The following is a 17,762-nucleotide window of genomic DNA, read 5'->3' on the forward strand; positions in this document are numbered from 1 at the left end:
GCGAATCCAGCTGAAGGCCACCCAAGGAGAATTGCCTGGAGAAGTGAGCATGAACAGTGCACCGTGGAACTGCGATTACGATGAGCGTATACGATGAGCGTTACAAATCGCTCATTCTGCCTTCAAAATCAAGCATGAACGCGCCCTTAGAGAGGCTATTTATATTGGGGGGGGGGGTATTTCTTGCCCCTAATGAGCCAAACGAGAAGCTAACTAATTTTAATGAGTAGTCCATCCTAATTATTGAGATTATATTTATACAATAGAAGTGAAAGGTTGAAAACTAGTCCATATTCCATATTCGTGGTATTGAAGATCACCAGTCACCACACAAATTGGCAACTCAAAGATTTCATTCGTGAGCTACTATTTTCACTTGCCTTGTACTTTGTGATATAAATCATGTCATCAAAATACATTTATGCATCTCTCTTTCCTTGATCAATAGAAAAATAGATTACCAGTCTACTTTTTATTCAGGAGAATATAGAGACAAATTTCTGAACATATCACAGGTACCAGTATTACAATTTTTTTTTCCTTTGGAGAGAAAGGACATTTACAAAATTACAAGAACAAATGAATTGAGATTACATGTGTAATGATTAATGTTCAATGTAGGACTTCAATGTACATATACTCCTAATAGAAATTATGCAGTCGCTACATTCTGAGGACATCTCCCAGACTTTAAAAAGTAATTCCCTCCTTATTCTGTAACTATGTTACCGATATGTACATGTACATTGTTTTCTCATACTTCAGTTTCTATCCAAAAAAAAATCTACATTTCTATAAATAAACTTGATTTCAGGGTGAACATCCCATTTAAGTGCAACTTAATACTACAAACGTAAAGTCTTATGAGAGGGCGAAATCCACCTGAACTTAAAACTGGGCTGCGTATGTAACCCTTCAACCGGATGCCTACGCCCACATGGTGCACACCACCTCTCGAGCTCTCGGCATCTCCAGAGGGAAAGATACAGGCACTGCCTGATCGATGTAGTAATGAGTAAATTTAGGCATGAGGTGTAGAAGAGCACCCAAGACAATTTGTCATTTGACAGTCTCAACATGACATGAGAAAGTACATGCCCAGCTGTAGCACACACTTAACCCTTTCAACCCCAGTCACCTTACGAGGAAATTCAAGGTTGTGCCCAAGCAAGAATACTAGCACATGCAATAGGCAGTCAAAATTAAGTAACCTCTAAAGAAATCTTAATTACAAAAAGTTAGGTACCGAGAAAGAGGCTCTTTGTCTTTTTACCCCCCCCCCCCCCCTTCATCTATTCATGATGGCCATGCAGGCACACATGTAGGTGTTAATTTGGATATCCTTTTCAAAACACATTCACAATGCAGACAAACGCACAGACCAATAGAGCTACAGTATGTACATTACATTTACATATGACCAACATAGCCTACATGTAGGCCTAAACAGAAGGATTTTGTTTAGAAACCTGTAGCTTTTGTGGTCAAATTGTTATGTCACTGAAGTTGTGAATTCAAAAGAAATGACAAATGGAATGGGAGGTATGTTTTTTTTTCTTGAAAGAAGCGATCAATCAGGCATGTAAATCCCTACCCTCCACTTACAGACCCCCTCCCCCTCCCCAAAGAGACAAAAAGAAAGAGTGTATGAAAGAGGGTTCAAAACGCACGAGAAAGGGGGCAGGGGCCCAGGGGGTGTACCGTGCATGTGTGATCATAATATGGAGGTGTGATCATAATATGGAGCTGTGATTTTGAATGCAGAATCAAATAACATCATGCACGCAACCCATGTACATGTAATCATAAATGTGGGTCGACATAGGAAGAGAGTCTTGACTACCATACACTGATGCACCCACTGGGAATCATACTACATACAAGCAGTGCCTACTGTACGCGTCATCATGAATGTAATTCTGGAAATCACGTCACATACCTATTCAATCACTCACCGTTTTGCTAGAACCGGGCAAAGTGCATGATTCATCAAATTAGTACTGGTATGTCCATTGAAAGACAAAACATGTACAGTTCATACAGTAGTTGATAGAACTCAATAACTCAACACATGCAGACTGCATATTCAATAATACATATGCCAGTACAACACTGATTCTATTAATTATAAATGTTTTGACTATATACATTAGGCTTGGGAGCGAGAGCCGAGTACCCGACTCTAACCGATTCTGAAATCCAGAACCGAGGAGTCGACTCCAACCTCTAGAGAGTCGATTACTCGAGCACGTCGGTTCCGAGAAAAGGAGACTCGGTTCCAAGATAAGAACCGAGTCTTTAGCGCTGGAGTCGACTCCACAGCACCAAAATTCAAAGAGATACTTTGCAAAAGTGAACGAAGGAACATTGCCCGAACGAACTGGTGTCGATTCCACAGCACAGAGAATGAACAAAATCAGCTCTGTCAAAGCAGAATGCATGCGAGCGATGGGCGCACTAGCAGCATGCTGTTTTGATACACACATTTGTGTGTGTACATCATTCGTAGTACTGTGCATCACTGCTGCATGTTATCTGTAACTGCCCCCCCCCCCCCCCCCCCAGCTGAACGTTTGACCTTTGGTGAATTGCGCAAGAGTCTTGGAACAATGGCCCCATTTTCTCTCCTCTTGGAGCGTGTGATCAAGGAGTTGATTCATGTTTTCTCTCGTGCGCAAACTGATTTATGTGACTTTGTGTTTGCTCTCTCTCTCTCTCTCTATCCCTAGTCTCCCCTTCCCCTAGACATCAGACGTTTAGTTTTCTTCCTCAAATAAACTAAATCACACAACTCAAAATTTCCTCCTCCTTTCTCTCCCTTGAATTCTCCTCATCAAGTTTTATTCTTCTTAAAAATAAGTTTGACAGGTCTACAATTTACATGTACATTCCCCCACCCCCTATATCTTGTTTCCTTCAGTTATTTTGTTTTCCTTACAAGAATAAATGTGGCAGGTCAACATCTCCCCTTCTCCCTTTCTCTCCCCCTCTAGCATCCCCTTCTGTTATTATTTTTGTCTCAAGAATAAGTTTTGCAGATCTACATCTCTTTGTCTTGTGTTCTTTTTGGGGGTATTTAAACAAATAAGAATAATTCAGGCAAGTCAAGTGTCCCCTCTCGCTGTGGCATTAGCGCAATCTCTAATAGTGGCTGAAAATGCAGACTAGTTATTCTGAAACTAAGATCTAGCGCTGTTATCTGTTGTTTAGAAAGCACGTGGTTAGTAGTAACCATGGGAATGGAGTGCCACGAGCTGGGGCTGGGGTCATTAAAGTTTTTGGGTGGCATTGGGCGGGCGGGCGGCCATGTGAGCACGAGTTATTTACACTTAGCTCTCAGATAAAGGTTGGTCCCTGGGAGGAGAGCCAGCGGACCAGGCATGTTTCGGATACATTCCTTTTATTTTAGGCAGGGAATCAGAATCTTTAGTTTTACATAATGGATTGTTTACCGTAATATTGGAAATAATTGTTCTGCATTTCTTACATTTTAGCAGTGTAAGTACGAGTTGATTATTCCATCATTCTATGTTGAAGTTTAGAATTTAAATTAGACCTAACATGTTTTTGTTTGTTTACATTGTTGCCAAGTTGCCATGAGTTATTAAATAATTAATTACTTTATTAGCAGTGGTAATGTTTTTTTCTCGATTTGATCGAAAGTAGTGAAATAAATCATTTCATAACTGTTTATGAAGGTCTGCACTTTGATCTTCTTTATATATTGTTTGCATGTAATTGTAGAGATATCATGAGACGAAACAGATATAAACAAAACATCAATTTACACACACAAGTCACACATACATTCATACTTTTGATACTCATTTTTAAAAGTAAAGTTTTCCAAAAAAATATCTCAGAAAATCATCTGTTGCTATCGGTGCCACTGCTGAGTGGAGCCGACATGCACAGTACATAACATACAGTGTGTAAACACCTCCCTAGTGTGTGTGTGTGTGTGGCCTTTACAGCATTGTGGCTTCAATTACATGTACTGTATATGGCAGCCAGCGGGAGTCGATTCCACTTGGAACCGAGGCCGAGAGTGGGAACCGGAGTCGGTTCTCATCAACAAGGGAACCGCCCAAGCCTAATATACATGAAGTACATGTGTGCTCATGTACATATGGGTTCCCAACAATACATGGTAAACTATTTTTGTTCATGTGCAATACTTTGATAATAAAGAACCCTAAAGTCCAAACTACAGATTTATAATTTCCCGAATATTTACTGATAATCTGAAAGCATAGGCCTAGATATGTTTGATTCCCTTTCATTTTTGTATGGTCTATTTTAGTGCAGATGGTTTTATTTTTTTGTATTTTTTTTTTTTTTTACACAAGTGGGCCTTGAACATTTGATTCTGAGTGGATTTGGCACCTAAAAAATCTCATACATATTATTATTATTATTATTAATTAAATACAATGTCATCAGTGCATTCAACTACATCACACTACTTTGTACAGTTCTGCATTTCTTTCTTTCTACTTCTACACATTTACATGTATCTAGAATGGGGGCAGACAGAGTGACAGACACACAGACAGACCCTCATCACTGGTACTTTCTAAAATTACAGCAAATTGGATAAATGTTAATTAGATAAGATTGATTGTATACATCATTCAGCTGTGTATCTTATCCCATCCTCTTATTGCAGCCGATTTCTAACAAGGCATCGAGTTACAGGGTCTGCATCTTTTATCTCCAGCGCGACAGTACGTCTCCTTCCATTCAATCCTCTTAATATTCTAACGTGATGAGAGGGACTTTCAGACTCCCTTTCCCACTCATCTATTTCCTCATCCCTTTGGGCGTCCATTGTATATTGAACAAAATTACAGAACATGTAAACATATATACATGTACATGGAAAATGTTGAACAGGCACTCTGTGTATGCTCATGTAGGCATGAACGTCAATGTACAGTATATACATGTACAAATGCCTACAAGTTCAAATTGTTGACATAACACAATTTATTTTAAATTCAGGAATTCGGTAACATGACTAATTCACATTCTGGACATCAACAAAATCTGGAAGCGATATCATATTTACAAGGTATACCTTGGCCCTGTATTACAAAGAGTTGCAATGGATTCAAATCACTTGCAACTTCAAATTAATAGCAACAGTGTACTTAAAGAGATAGGAGTTGCAATTAATTTGAAGTGGTGATTGTTTCAAATCAATCGTAACTCTTTATAAGACGGGGCCTGGTAAGCATTTCATAAATGTACAGTACATATCACATCGTATTTGAATGGTTCTACATGTACTTTTAGATGCTACAGGCACCTACATTTAAAAAGCAAAACAGGCCCATACATAATATCTGCCTTGTTAGTTGGAGCAGACAATAAAATAAAATGAACTGACATTTACACCTCAAACTATACACTCACTGTACAGATTGAGAATTGACTCCACCTCACAAATAGACGAGTCGCAGTCATGTATTACCAGTAGTAGGAAGACCATATCTAGTCTTAATGAATCTACATGTAAGTGGCTACCATGCACCGAGGGCAATACCACTCCGAGATTAAAAAGCTTTTAAAGATCGGGATTAGCTTATTAGCAATCTAAAACCGGCCTACGACAACCAAAGTAATGAGGAAAGCTGTGGAACATCTCACTATATTAGAGCATGATTCAGACTGGCTCGTCTGATCATGACCCAGACCGTTTCATTTGTCCTTCTTTCTTTCCTTCTTTGATTTCAATTTTGTTTTCGTGTATGGGAAAAGTAAATTATTCTCACAAGCCTCATTCCTTGATAATAAGGTAATTTGTATGAAAGCAGAACAAAAATGAGAGACAGAATGGCAAAGGTTTTGATTAATTGGACCAATAACCAGGGAATTATGAATGTTTGAAATAGGAGATCTTTAAATCTACATGAATGTCAAGTGGACTGTGACATAGTCATGGAAAACTCTCCAGTTTGTTGTGTACAAATATCTCATTAATTTCTATTTTCTGCTATTTATAATTGCCTTCTCCCTAAGGGCACTACTCAAATTTTATAATGGATAGCACATTATCATGTCTTCTAAAAAGAAGAGTACCTGCTGAGTGCTGAGTCATACATTTTGAAATTTTGGTCATTTTGTGTGTTGAAACTTGAAAGTTTGAAACAAATGAAAAAGCTCTCAGGCGCTATAGATACCAATTCAGCCAAAACTCATAACTTTCTTATTTTTTTGTCCAATTTCATTCGAACTATCATCAGTCTGCTTTTCTGATTTTTCCTCCTTTCTTTTAGTGTACATGTAGTTGTCTTGACTTTCCTTGAATTGCTAATTTAAAAGAAAAAAATGTGCGTACTTATATTTTTCCCCTGAAAATTATACTTACATGAGAAATGTTAATGCAGTTTCCTAAATGTGCATGTACATTGTAGTTTGGGAAGGGGCAACTTCTTCCCCTCTCACCTCATTTCTTTTTCTTTTTTTGCCCCTCTTTTCCTTACTCCAATAAATTAGAATAAAGGATTGATTTCAACATTTGTAGTCAACAATAGCAGTGAATGTGATGCGTACAAATATCAATAACATGCAATGTGTGACTGGAATGGCTTAATATTCTCTACATGGCCCCAGGTATGTACATTGTACATGTATTCAAGCAAGAAGACGAGATTCTTTCTTATTTCTTCACAAAGGAGGATAGTGTGTGGGTGGTAGATCACCACATCTACATGTGATCGTGATACAAGATACTGTAGGGGAAATAGACGAAGGCGTGTTGGTTTACCAATCATCTGCAACACTCTGTATGAACATACAATGTATACATGTCATGCATATGTATGTAGGCAATAATCAATCAGATAACTTGTAGCCTGATGCAGTGTTGCACATTATGCCTCTACCATGCATAAATGTATGCGCACTGTAAGCATACCGGTAGATTAAACTGTACATACATATCCATGTTTATTACAAATCATATCTATTTATATCTGAAATGTACATGTACAGTATGTATGCATACCGTACACATATCTAGTAATTATCTAGGGCTCCAAGCCTCCAAAGTCCAAACTAACATTTTTGGAAGCGGATTCGGATGTAGACTTCTTTTTAATCAATGCATGAGCCTGTGTAAATCGTTTGATTTGTTTTTGTTTTTTAGGGTGGAGGGGGGAGGGGGGAGGGGGGAGGGGGGGAGGGGGAGGGGGGCGGCTCTGGACTGAGCTTTTTGGCACCTACACTGTACATTGACTGGGTGCATCAAAACCAAAACAATGGAAAACCAACATCAGAAAATCCATCTCTGGTCCTCTGGAGTAATACTAATACAATTAGTATAATAATACTATATTTAGAACTTCCCTCAAAACAAAAGGGCTTGAAAATGTCTCTTTGATGAAAAATAATGAGCGTTACTAGTCGAATCGAATTTAACAAGCAGCTCATTTAATTAAATAGTCTGATTTGCAATCAGACCCTTGTACCAAATGGTCTTACATTTTTGTGCTGTGCAAAGATTCAATCAGTTTAAAGGATAAGTCCACTCGAAAAAAATTACTTTCAATAAAAGCAGAAAAATCAGACGAACCAATCAAAAAAAGTTTGAGCAAAATCGGATAACTAATAAGAAAGTTATGAATTTTTGAAAAAGTATGTAAAACTATGGAACAATGAGAATCACAACACAAATTGCCAAGATGGTTATCAGTTTGTGACGTCATGTCCTCACTATTTATCAATTGCTCTACAGTATATGGTTTAATCCCATTAATTTCCCTTTTTATTCCCCAAAACTTGATTTCCCCATGCCTTTGCCCAGGTTATATGATTTGTATCATATTGCATGCATGACATTTCACAAAATCTTTTATTAACTTTGAAGAATTTACACTATTTTCTGAATATTGATTTTTATATAAATAGTTTTTCAAAATTCACATTTTTCATGATTTAACTGGAAAAAAATTGCTCGATATTCGTGCATACACACAAAAACATATTACTATTAATCTAACTTGGATGCTGGTGTGAAGAAATAAGATTCTTAAGGAGAAAATAGGAAATTTATATCATCAATATAAAGAAAATAATTAGTGGACAGTGAGGACATGTCACAGACTCATATTCATAATTCCTGCTAAGTTCTACAGAATTTTATGTTAGCTGCAAAAGGGATACACTACCTTTAGGGCTAACATCATGTCCATGCAATACCAATGTCATGAAACATTTAAAATTATGAACTTGTGATCTGCTAAGTTATACTATCTACCGGTACACATGTATTTTGTGGCAAAAACAAGACCTCTACTACCACTAGTCCACTACCACTGTACCAGTATATGGGACTACACAATGTTTTTAGCTGCAAATAGAATTCTTGTAGAGCCTCTTTTACTTGACAAGCACAAGGTACAATAATACGCCAACGGCGGTAGGCTATGTACTATACTGGAAGAAGGAGAAGAATGTGGCTGTATGGTGGTGTGACCATAGTTCGGGCGTGACCTACATATGATATCACCAATGGAAAGAGGAACATAAATCTAGTCAGAGACGTAATTTTCTTTGGAATTGGGTGTGAAATTATGAAAATATTGACAAAAGATCTGCAAATTTTGCAGTCATTTGTGTTTTGAAAAATTATCGACTTACTGATAAGGGTCTGAAAATCATCATTTTGAGAGCAGATATCCCTCAAAATTGTAAGTAAAAAGTCGTACAAATAGATTGTATGATATCTTGCCTTTAAAGCCCCACTGTACTATTTGTAGCTACTTGCTCCCTCTATATAGAAAACTTGATCCTCTTTTTCTTATGTTATTGAGAGCCGAGTTGATGAGATAGCCACCTGTCAAAGACCTTGCTGGGTGGTCTAATCCCTTCGGGCCGAATTAGTACAGATGGCCTTTAATACAAGTTATGAAATTACCTTATTTTTAATGGATCACATTAAAAAAAAATTAAAAAATCAGCTGTGAACCCCCCGTGCGTGAAGTAAGGTCTCATTGTTTTCAGGACTTTTTTTAGTTGCAGGGCGCACGCCGATCCTACATCAATTAGATCGTGGTAACTCCGGAACCCTCTTTGAAAGTTTGACAATAAATTTTCTAGTTGAAGTGTGAACCAATTTGTATTGAAAAACTTTGCTGCGCATTTGGTAATTGAAAATAAATAAGTTTGTGTAGAATACGAGAAATCATAGATCGAATATCACATTCACATTTTTTTAATATTTTCAAAAATCTCCCCGAACTTTGGTCACTCCATCAATTACAATGTCAAGTTCTTATAAAATATGTCACAATCTACATGATGATGGCTAGACTCTATAGATCTAGTAGTACTACAGATGCTAGCCTAGTCCTAGACCTATGCCTATGGCTAGATGTCTATGCTAAATTTGCCTGTGAGTATTTTGAGAAATAGGCGTTCCCTAGGCTTTAGCCGTGGCCGTGCTGCCTTTCTCTCACTGTCAGACTCGGCAGCTAGCGCGGCCCTACTAGTACTAGCCTACTACGTGTATCATGCACCGTAGGCGTAGCCGTAGGCCCTAGCCCTAGGCTGCGGCCCGAGTCCGAGACTGCACTGAGCTGAGCTTCGTCCCGCGGTCCTCTTCTCATAAAGCCAAAGTGATTCATATTGGTAATGATAAGCTTCTTGTTCTTATAAAGATTCTATGCGTACATAGGGTCTACTGAGCCCAGTACAGATTAATCCCTGCCCTGGTATTGTTATTAACGGACAGTCAAATGAAAATGAAATTTGAAATGCAAATGAGATCAAAATATTGAAAATTGAAAACAAATTTAAAAACGTGACTTACCAGACGAATTCACCCCTTTCTTTAACTCTAATCTGCAATTTGTGATATTACAAATTTTCCTACGATATAGATCCACGGATTCCAAAACGCTAGTAACGTGAGCAGCCTTGGAACAGGAAGAGAACCAAGGCTTTAAAATTATACTACAGTCGTTACTTTTTAGGATCGGCGTTCCGGTTCAGCAACACATAGACTAAGTTAACAATGCAATGCACTAGATCTAATCAACAATGCACAGAGCGAGCTGAGTGGAAGTATACGGTACATACACAGTAGACATGCACTATAGCGCATAGGGCTTGTGCATGCATAGAAAAATCATTGCAAGTCCGCCGCCCTCTTTACTGCTGAAACCACGTGACACACCTGGGGATGGCCTCTATCTCCGACTGGCTGAATAAGCTGCAATACCATTGGGTGATTACTCAACCGACGTGTTGCTTGGCAACATTGACGTCATCGCTCGCTCGCCTGGCCTTCGCCCGTATCTATCCTATTCCTAACCCAACAATTAATGTTTTCTCTCATTATTTCATCCTGCATAGTCTGCATCAACAGTTTAATAAGCTTACAATATACAAAAATATTTACACTAAAAATGAGAGTCTTTACAGTTTATAGCATTGATATGGACATCGCAAGAGAAAGGGACATCCCCCACTTTTATTTTTTGTCCAAAAATCTTGAGCGAACTTTCCCACTCTATAATTTTCTGGGAAATATTAAAATCTGAGGAAATTTAAAAACGTTCAAGACTTCACGAATATGCCGTAATAATAATAGGCCTATACATTTAACATTTACTTCTGTACATTTATCATAAACATGTCATTAAACATTTTCAACGTTCTCAAAATTCAGTTCTCACAGTTTGGTAAGAGGAACCTCTCTTAAACCCATCATTCGGTATAAATAATTCCCTTTTTTATATTCTTCGAAAGGCGACCGCAATGACTTCTGAGGTGGTCATAATATTGTATGCGCCTTTCGTTAGCCTTATCATCACCTTTTGAACTGTGCGAACATTACAATGACGTATATATTACGTAATCCGGACATCCTTTCTAATTATAGGCAACACATTTATACCCTCGGGTTTCGTTCTTGAAAGTCAGTGCGATCGTGTTTCAAGATGACAGCCACTTTTTGTACAGCACATGACACGAAGTCTGTCCTCATCAGACCGAAGTTGCAAAATGACCCGCTATTTTAACTAGCCCTGCAGAGTTTTCACTAGCCCTCGTCGAGAAATAGTCCGGAGAAATGTTGGATTTGTTTCCAAAATAGCCTGCTAAGTTTTGGGAAATAGCGGGCTAATTAACCCGTCCGAGCAGGTTTGTGCGTTTCAGTCTGGTGAAAACGCAATTTCGAGCTACGGGAAAATAGCGAGTTATTTTGCAACTTCGGTCTGATGATGACAGGCCTAGGTAGGTGTCTGTCACGCCTGTAAACCGCAGACGAATAGCGCCCAATCATGATATAGATCTGACACCCGTGATTCCACCTGCATGTCAGTGACTCATTGGGGGATTCGAACCTTCAACCTCTGGTGTATATGCTGTTCTTACGGGCCACACCTATCCCTGTTGTATAGGCTGACAACAGAAGACGCTCATTCATAGTGCCCTTTGGTAATTAAGGCATTAATCCTCACTACCAGGTCCCTCGGAGAGGACCTAAAGCCGTCGGCCGTCTGGTTGCTTACTTACAAGCATTTATGCTTTCTTAGCAGTCAGGTAAAAATAACCATCACATCAGATCATACTTAATTTCAAAGTCAGGCCATTCTTTGAATATTAGCATGCGGTTTCCACATTTCTTTGCTAGTATAATGTTGTTGTGTTGTGTTTAACAAGTATTCTACGAAGACTATTTTTATATTATTAAGGCGTTATTTGAAATAAGCATAATACAACCTGAAATTGGCTTACTTAAATGAATTTAAATTGTATTTAATATTATAGTTCTGTTTTTCCAAAAATATGGTATAGGCTTAAGTCTTGAAAAAAAAAGATGAATAAAACTGAAAAATAAAGAATATGGTTTAGACCCTAAGATCGATGAAGATCGTACCTTTTAAAATCGCAGTCATCAGGCTTGCAACGGAGCCCCACAACCCCCCTCCCACACACATACACACACTTTCAGAGTTGTTCAGATGTCACTATTATTATGTGTTTTGTGTCTCATAGATCCATTGTATAATAGTTCTAAAGCTGCATGTTTTTTCCTCATTTTGACACACGCACATCATGTTCTCTGTATTTACCCGTATTGTGTTAGGCCTATATCGATGTCATTGAAAAGCGAGACTAATCTATATCCGTCTTTAAATTCTTAAAATAGAACTCTATTTGTAATAAGCCCATGCCTATATCTTTAAAATGAATTGTACTATATGGAATGACGTAAATACGTTTGGTCGAAATTATTGACGAAATGTTTGAAGTCCGGCCACAATGCTGGTCACAAGTCATGTCAAAATGTATATGGGCAAATTGACGTCATCACAGCATCGTTGCAAAACAAAGATGACGTCATACCTTCTCAGTAGGCGCTGTTATAATGTAAACAGGCATACATGTGTATGTATATAGTTACCTATACTTACGTACGTATGTATGTATGTTTGTATATATAAATATATATATTATCACTAAAGGTATTATCGTTCTCTTGAACATTAAATTTATGTTAAAAACAACAAATTTGTATCATTTGATAATAGGTGGAAATACATATCGTGGTTTAATTTGTTGTGTCTGTCCCACCAGTCCTGTATAATCAGTTATAAATATACATTATTATTTCTAACTCTATTGTTTATAATTATGTATGTATATTTATATAATTTTTTTGTTATGATTTTGCAAAGTCGAAAGCAATATTGAATAAAGATGACTCCATATCATAGAAAAATATATATAGGCCTATATATATGTTTTGTTATTCCCAAAAGGCATGTATTTTAGGCCAAAAGACATTGTGAATTGATTGAGGTGGACATGAGGTGTTTCATGTGAAGTAGAATATGAACTAAAAGTTCTGCAAATATTTGGTACACGTTCAAAGGACAGAAAATAGGTTTTCTTTGGTTTTCTACTGTTTGACCTTCACCGTGCTTAGCATTATTTCCCCACTTTAACAGCCATTTAAAAAATAGAAATAAACAGTCATTTAGAATATAAGTCCGTAATCTGTTTTCTCCAGTGCAGGCCATATTTGCAAACGCTGCATGTGCAAATGACTGACAACAGTTTGTGCCTGCAAACTAAAATTCCGCCATCAGCGTTTATTACTTGTAAAAATGAAAATATGAAATTATGCTTATTTTTGTCTACATTGACAATGCGTCGCAACAAAAACAAACTAACCTTTTAAAAAAAATGCTTCCCTTTCCCCCATGCACGTGACCCGTTATTCGCCCTAAATTATCATCAATCAGGCCGAATGTCTGAATAATTAATTAAATATACAGTAGTGTCTTATCGTATCTTGATACTCAACATGTTTGAATTATTTATTGAGAGCCCATATACAAAGACCTTTCAAGCAGTCGCGTATAATGATCAAAAACTTTTGGGCGGTCAAAACAAAATTCACATCACCACCAAGTAGCATAATGCAGGGGCGGCGGAGCGTCTTCCAAAGTAGGGGAGGGAGGCACCAACAAAAAGGGCACTTTCTGGGAAAAGGGGGCACCCACAAACTAGGGAAACATAAAAAAAAAAAAACATACACCATTTTCAGACACTGGTATATACCCCTACATCGTCTTGATTGTGACTACACTACCCGGGATGACATCAATATTAGTTTCTTTCTTTACGTGCATGGTACAAGTTACTTAGCAGTTAATTGGGTGTGATGGTCTAAATATTAATTTTCGAGCGAGCCAAGCGTGCGAGCAAACAAAATTTGAGATGTGTGAGGTCCCAGTGCAAAAAATTACATCTTATAAAGAAAACAAAAAACAAACCCTGATGAGTATCAATCACAATCTAATGAAGAAAGACTGAAAGTTCTTTTATAAGTAACAAAGACATAGTTACATTAACATTTATATTTGCGATTCAAGAAAAGGGAGCTCTAAGCCGCCTTGAATTAGGGGTGCATGTTATGGAGAAAGAAAAGGTATACATAGGCACCTATATAAGGGGAAAGGACAAGTTATTATAAAAGAAAAGGTGCTCGTGTCAAAGTAAAAAGAGCAATTATCAGAGGTGAAAATGGTACTTCTGGCACCTAAGTGAAAAGAAAAACTGAAAAGAGATGAACATTTGTAAATCATTTGGTATCGAATTAGAAATAAACCACGTTTGAATTTTAGGGATGGTGCCTCACGCGCATCTCTCTCGGGCACGGTATTTGGAATAGGTAAAATTATAACACAACGTGATATAATAAAAAAGCACTTCTTATAATGCTGAATGACAGCGCAGATTCTTAGGAATTTGACTTCATCTTTCATGCAAAAAAAGGTGGAAAAGAAGAGATTTTGTTTTAATATCATTTTCTTTTATGAGGCTCATCATTGTTGTTGTTGTTGTGGCTGTTTTTTTCCCCTTGTTTTTTCTTGTTTTTCGGAGCCTGGAGCACCAAATTATACCAACCGTGTGATCCAAAGTGATACCCCTGTCGCTATCATGTCTCTACAAAATTGACAGACCTTTTACTCTTTTCTTGTAGAGCCTTCGATCTATTTGTTTCTTTCCAAGTAAAATATAACCATCAAAGTCGCGTGTGCGTAATAGTCTGACGCGTGTTTCACACGTACGTGAGTCAATACATTTTAGGGAAAATAAGCTACCGTCATCGGTGGCGCAGTCTAGTGTCGGCAGTTGTCATATTGTTTTAATGAATTATTAAGCTAATTTAGTTTTTCTCTTCTAAACCCACCACGCGGTATCCTTGCCAACCTTGGCAAGCTTGGCGATACGACTCCCTAAAGTTCGTCATAACCTGCGCAAGAAGATGATGAATTGGGCAGGGTTCCATAATCGCGCCAACGTCACTTGACAGCCAAGAAATGCTTCGGGATAGATTTTAAGTCTTTTATCTTATTATTTAGTATTCTGTAGAAAGACAAAGAGGGTGGGATTGATTCAGCAAAGATAAATAAGGCATATATAGCTATCACATTTTTGGATGTCTATAGCCTATAGGGCATGTACGTAGTTAGAAGAGAAAGAAAAACTTGAGAGGGTTTAACAAATCAGAACGGTTGAAATTGCAATAGAGCAGACCAGTGATGAAACATCAATCAATCCATTTACTTTAATGGAATTTGGAAAATAAAACAACAAAATTCCGCCCCTTTTCTTTGGCTTCAAATATGATGCTGTGGTGTTGTGTTTTGTACGTAAACTAAGGGAAGTGGGTTTTTTTCTCATATTTTTTTAAAAACAGAATGTAGATTATAGTTGTACGTGAATGACTGACATTGGCAATATTGATTCATAGAATGTTGATGACGAAAATGCCAACATGACAAGGTACTCAAAACGGCAAATACGTTAAAGTGGACTTGGAGAAATCCAGGGCATGGCAGAATCCGGCTTTGGTCACACACTTTGACGTCAATTTCAGACGTCGACTACAATTGGAAGAATGAGGTCATGATTCGAAAAAGACCTTCTATCATTGTATCAGTCATAATTCGCTCATCATGACAGACATTTTTTGTTGGGGGGGGGGGGGTCTTTGGCAGGGAACTATAAGAACTAGCAACTTAGAAAATATACAGACATATTATTATGTACAATATTATTATAGGAGGGAGGCAAGCTCGACTGTATATATCTCATTCGATTTACTTTTTTTAAGGGGGAGGCGCAATTTCGCGTGAAGCAAATTAATTTGTAATCATTAGCGTCATCCCACCCCAGCATTCGGCAAATCAAACAAAAGCAAAAATAATCAGGCCCTCGTTATCTTCGAGCTGAGTGCACAATCGGTTTTCTTCCTCCAGGTACCACACGGTTACCATAGCAACGTCATTCGGGCAAACATGAAGAACGTGCGAGAGAAGATTAGCTCAATATTACCGCCTAATCAGGCTGTACATTTAGAAAGCGTGGGGCAGCAAACCAAAGGCCTGCTTGTTGCTCGATTTATATTTTTCCACGATGACGTTTTAAGGGCTGCGGATGTACAAAGTGAATTAAGATAGCGCAATAATTTGTTTTCTAAAGTGGAAGGCACGTACGGTGTTTTCGCTTTAATCTTTCAACCATCTACTGCTTTACAGACATGGGCATTTGCTTTTCGAATAACGAAGTGTGGATGCTCATGTTGCTTTCATGTTTGTGAATAGAGAAGAGAAATAATTATTATGGGCAGAAAAACGATCGAGGGGAATTGGATAGAACGGAACGAAAGAATCACTTTCTTCTCGATAGAGGAGATAGATATATCGCTGCTGGGACGTATATAGGATTTTCATCATGAAGGCGGGTCATGTTTGTGAATCGTGTCTCTTAATTTTGTTATTTTTAAAAAAAAATGGGGAGGGGCAATAGAAACGTATTAGGTTTTTTACGGGGAGATGTTTGTTTTGGTCCACTATGCCATCTGCCGTTCATTGTCCCTATATGACAACCTTCCTCTTGAATCTAGGATGTCTAGTAAACAGGGGCGGCGATCCCGGGGGACGGGGGGGGGGGGGAAACGTCCCCCCTCAATTTTTTTAAGGGGGGGGGGGGTCGTCCCCCCTCAAAATTTGAAAAAAGTGCCCAAAAAAATGTATAGCAAATACTGACTAAAGATTGCAACACACTTTTAGGCTCTGGAGGGCCCAAGAGTGTAGTGTTTAGACAAATAAAAATGCAAAAATTTTCTCACTCAGCAGCTACGCTCCCTCGCATAATATCCTTCAAAATGTATAAGTAAATACCGAGAAAAGTGAATTGTGGAAAAAGTATATATTGCTTGTTTTTATACTATACTGGCTAAGGAATGTAGTTTTTTTATACAACCAAAACTTCAAAACCTGTGAGAGGATAGTAACTTCCGTCACCTTCACCCTTCTCATTCACTATGCTCCCTCGCACTTGCGTATTGATGGTGATGGGGGGGGGGGGGGGGGGAGTTCTCCCTCAAAAAATTAAATTCAAACGTGGTTTATTTCTAATTCGATACCAGTGATTTACAAATGTTGCTGAAATGGCATTTTTCCCTGAGCTTCTGGGGGCTCTGCCTCCTGGACCCCACCAATTAAATGCCCTGAGGCGGTCCTTGGATGCTCATCTGATCGTAATTACATGCCTAAAACCCCTGAGCTTCTGGAGGCTCCGCCCCCTGTACCCTACTCCAATTAGTGACCTGCATGTCAGTGCAAGTCACAAATAAGGTATCAAAATATGCTACTCTGACCGTAATTAAATTCCTAAAACCCCTGAACTCCCGGGGGATCTGCCCCATGGATGCTCATCTCACCTCAATCAGATGCCTAAAACCCCTGAGTTTCATGGGGCTCCGCCCCTTGACCCCCGCCAGGGCTTTGCCCCTGGACCCCACGCCAATTTACGCTCCATTGCTTCGCTCGCTTTGCTCTACCTGATCGTAAATACTTAGCCCCCCTCCCCACTTTGAAAAAAACGTTGCCAGGGCCTGCGTAACATGTGAGAGTGGTGGTAATGCGGTCTTTTCTACCCCCTCAACGTTTTTGCTCATTACGCCACTGCACCCTCGTCCCTCACATTTCGTCCCCCCTGGTCATGAAAAGAAATCGCCGCCCCTGCTAGTAGAGTAGTTTTGAACGACGTGGCCCTTGTAAATATATATTAGAACATTATAGATGGGTCTGATTTCACCTTCGGAAGAGAGGATATTTATTACCACTTGGAGTTAAAGAGGATTGTACAGACTTTTAGCAACAACAAAAATCAAACCGCTAATTATTTATCCTTGTCCATCTATTTAAATGAACGAACTATTACATAAT

General features: G+C 38.4%; 1 long non-coding RNA gene across 1 annotated transcript in view; it reads right to left on the reverse strand.

Annotated features, from left to right (window-relative positions):
* Positions 1-10,184, reverse strand: part of LOC115919155 — a 40,639-nt gene extending 30,455 nt beyond the window's left edge. Inside the window, exon 1 of the long non-coding RNA XR_004061726.1 lies at positions 9,818-10,184. This is a non-coding gene — a long non-coding RNA (uncharacterized LOC115919155). The remainder of the gene's footprint in view (positions 1-9,817) is intronic.
* Between the last annotated feature and the right edge of the window lie 7,578 nt (positions 10,185-17,762).

The sequence above is a fragment of the Strongylocentrotus purpuratus genome, unplaced genomic scaffold, assembly GCF_000002235.5.
Source record: "Strongylocentrotus purpuratus isolate Spur 01 unplaced genomic scaffold, Spur_5.0 spur5_scaffold_6, whole genome shotgun sequence".
Lineage (NCBI taxonomy): Eukaryota > Metazoa > Echinodermata > Echinoidea > Camarodonta > Strongylocentrotidae > Strongylocentrotus > Strongylocentrotus purpuratus.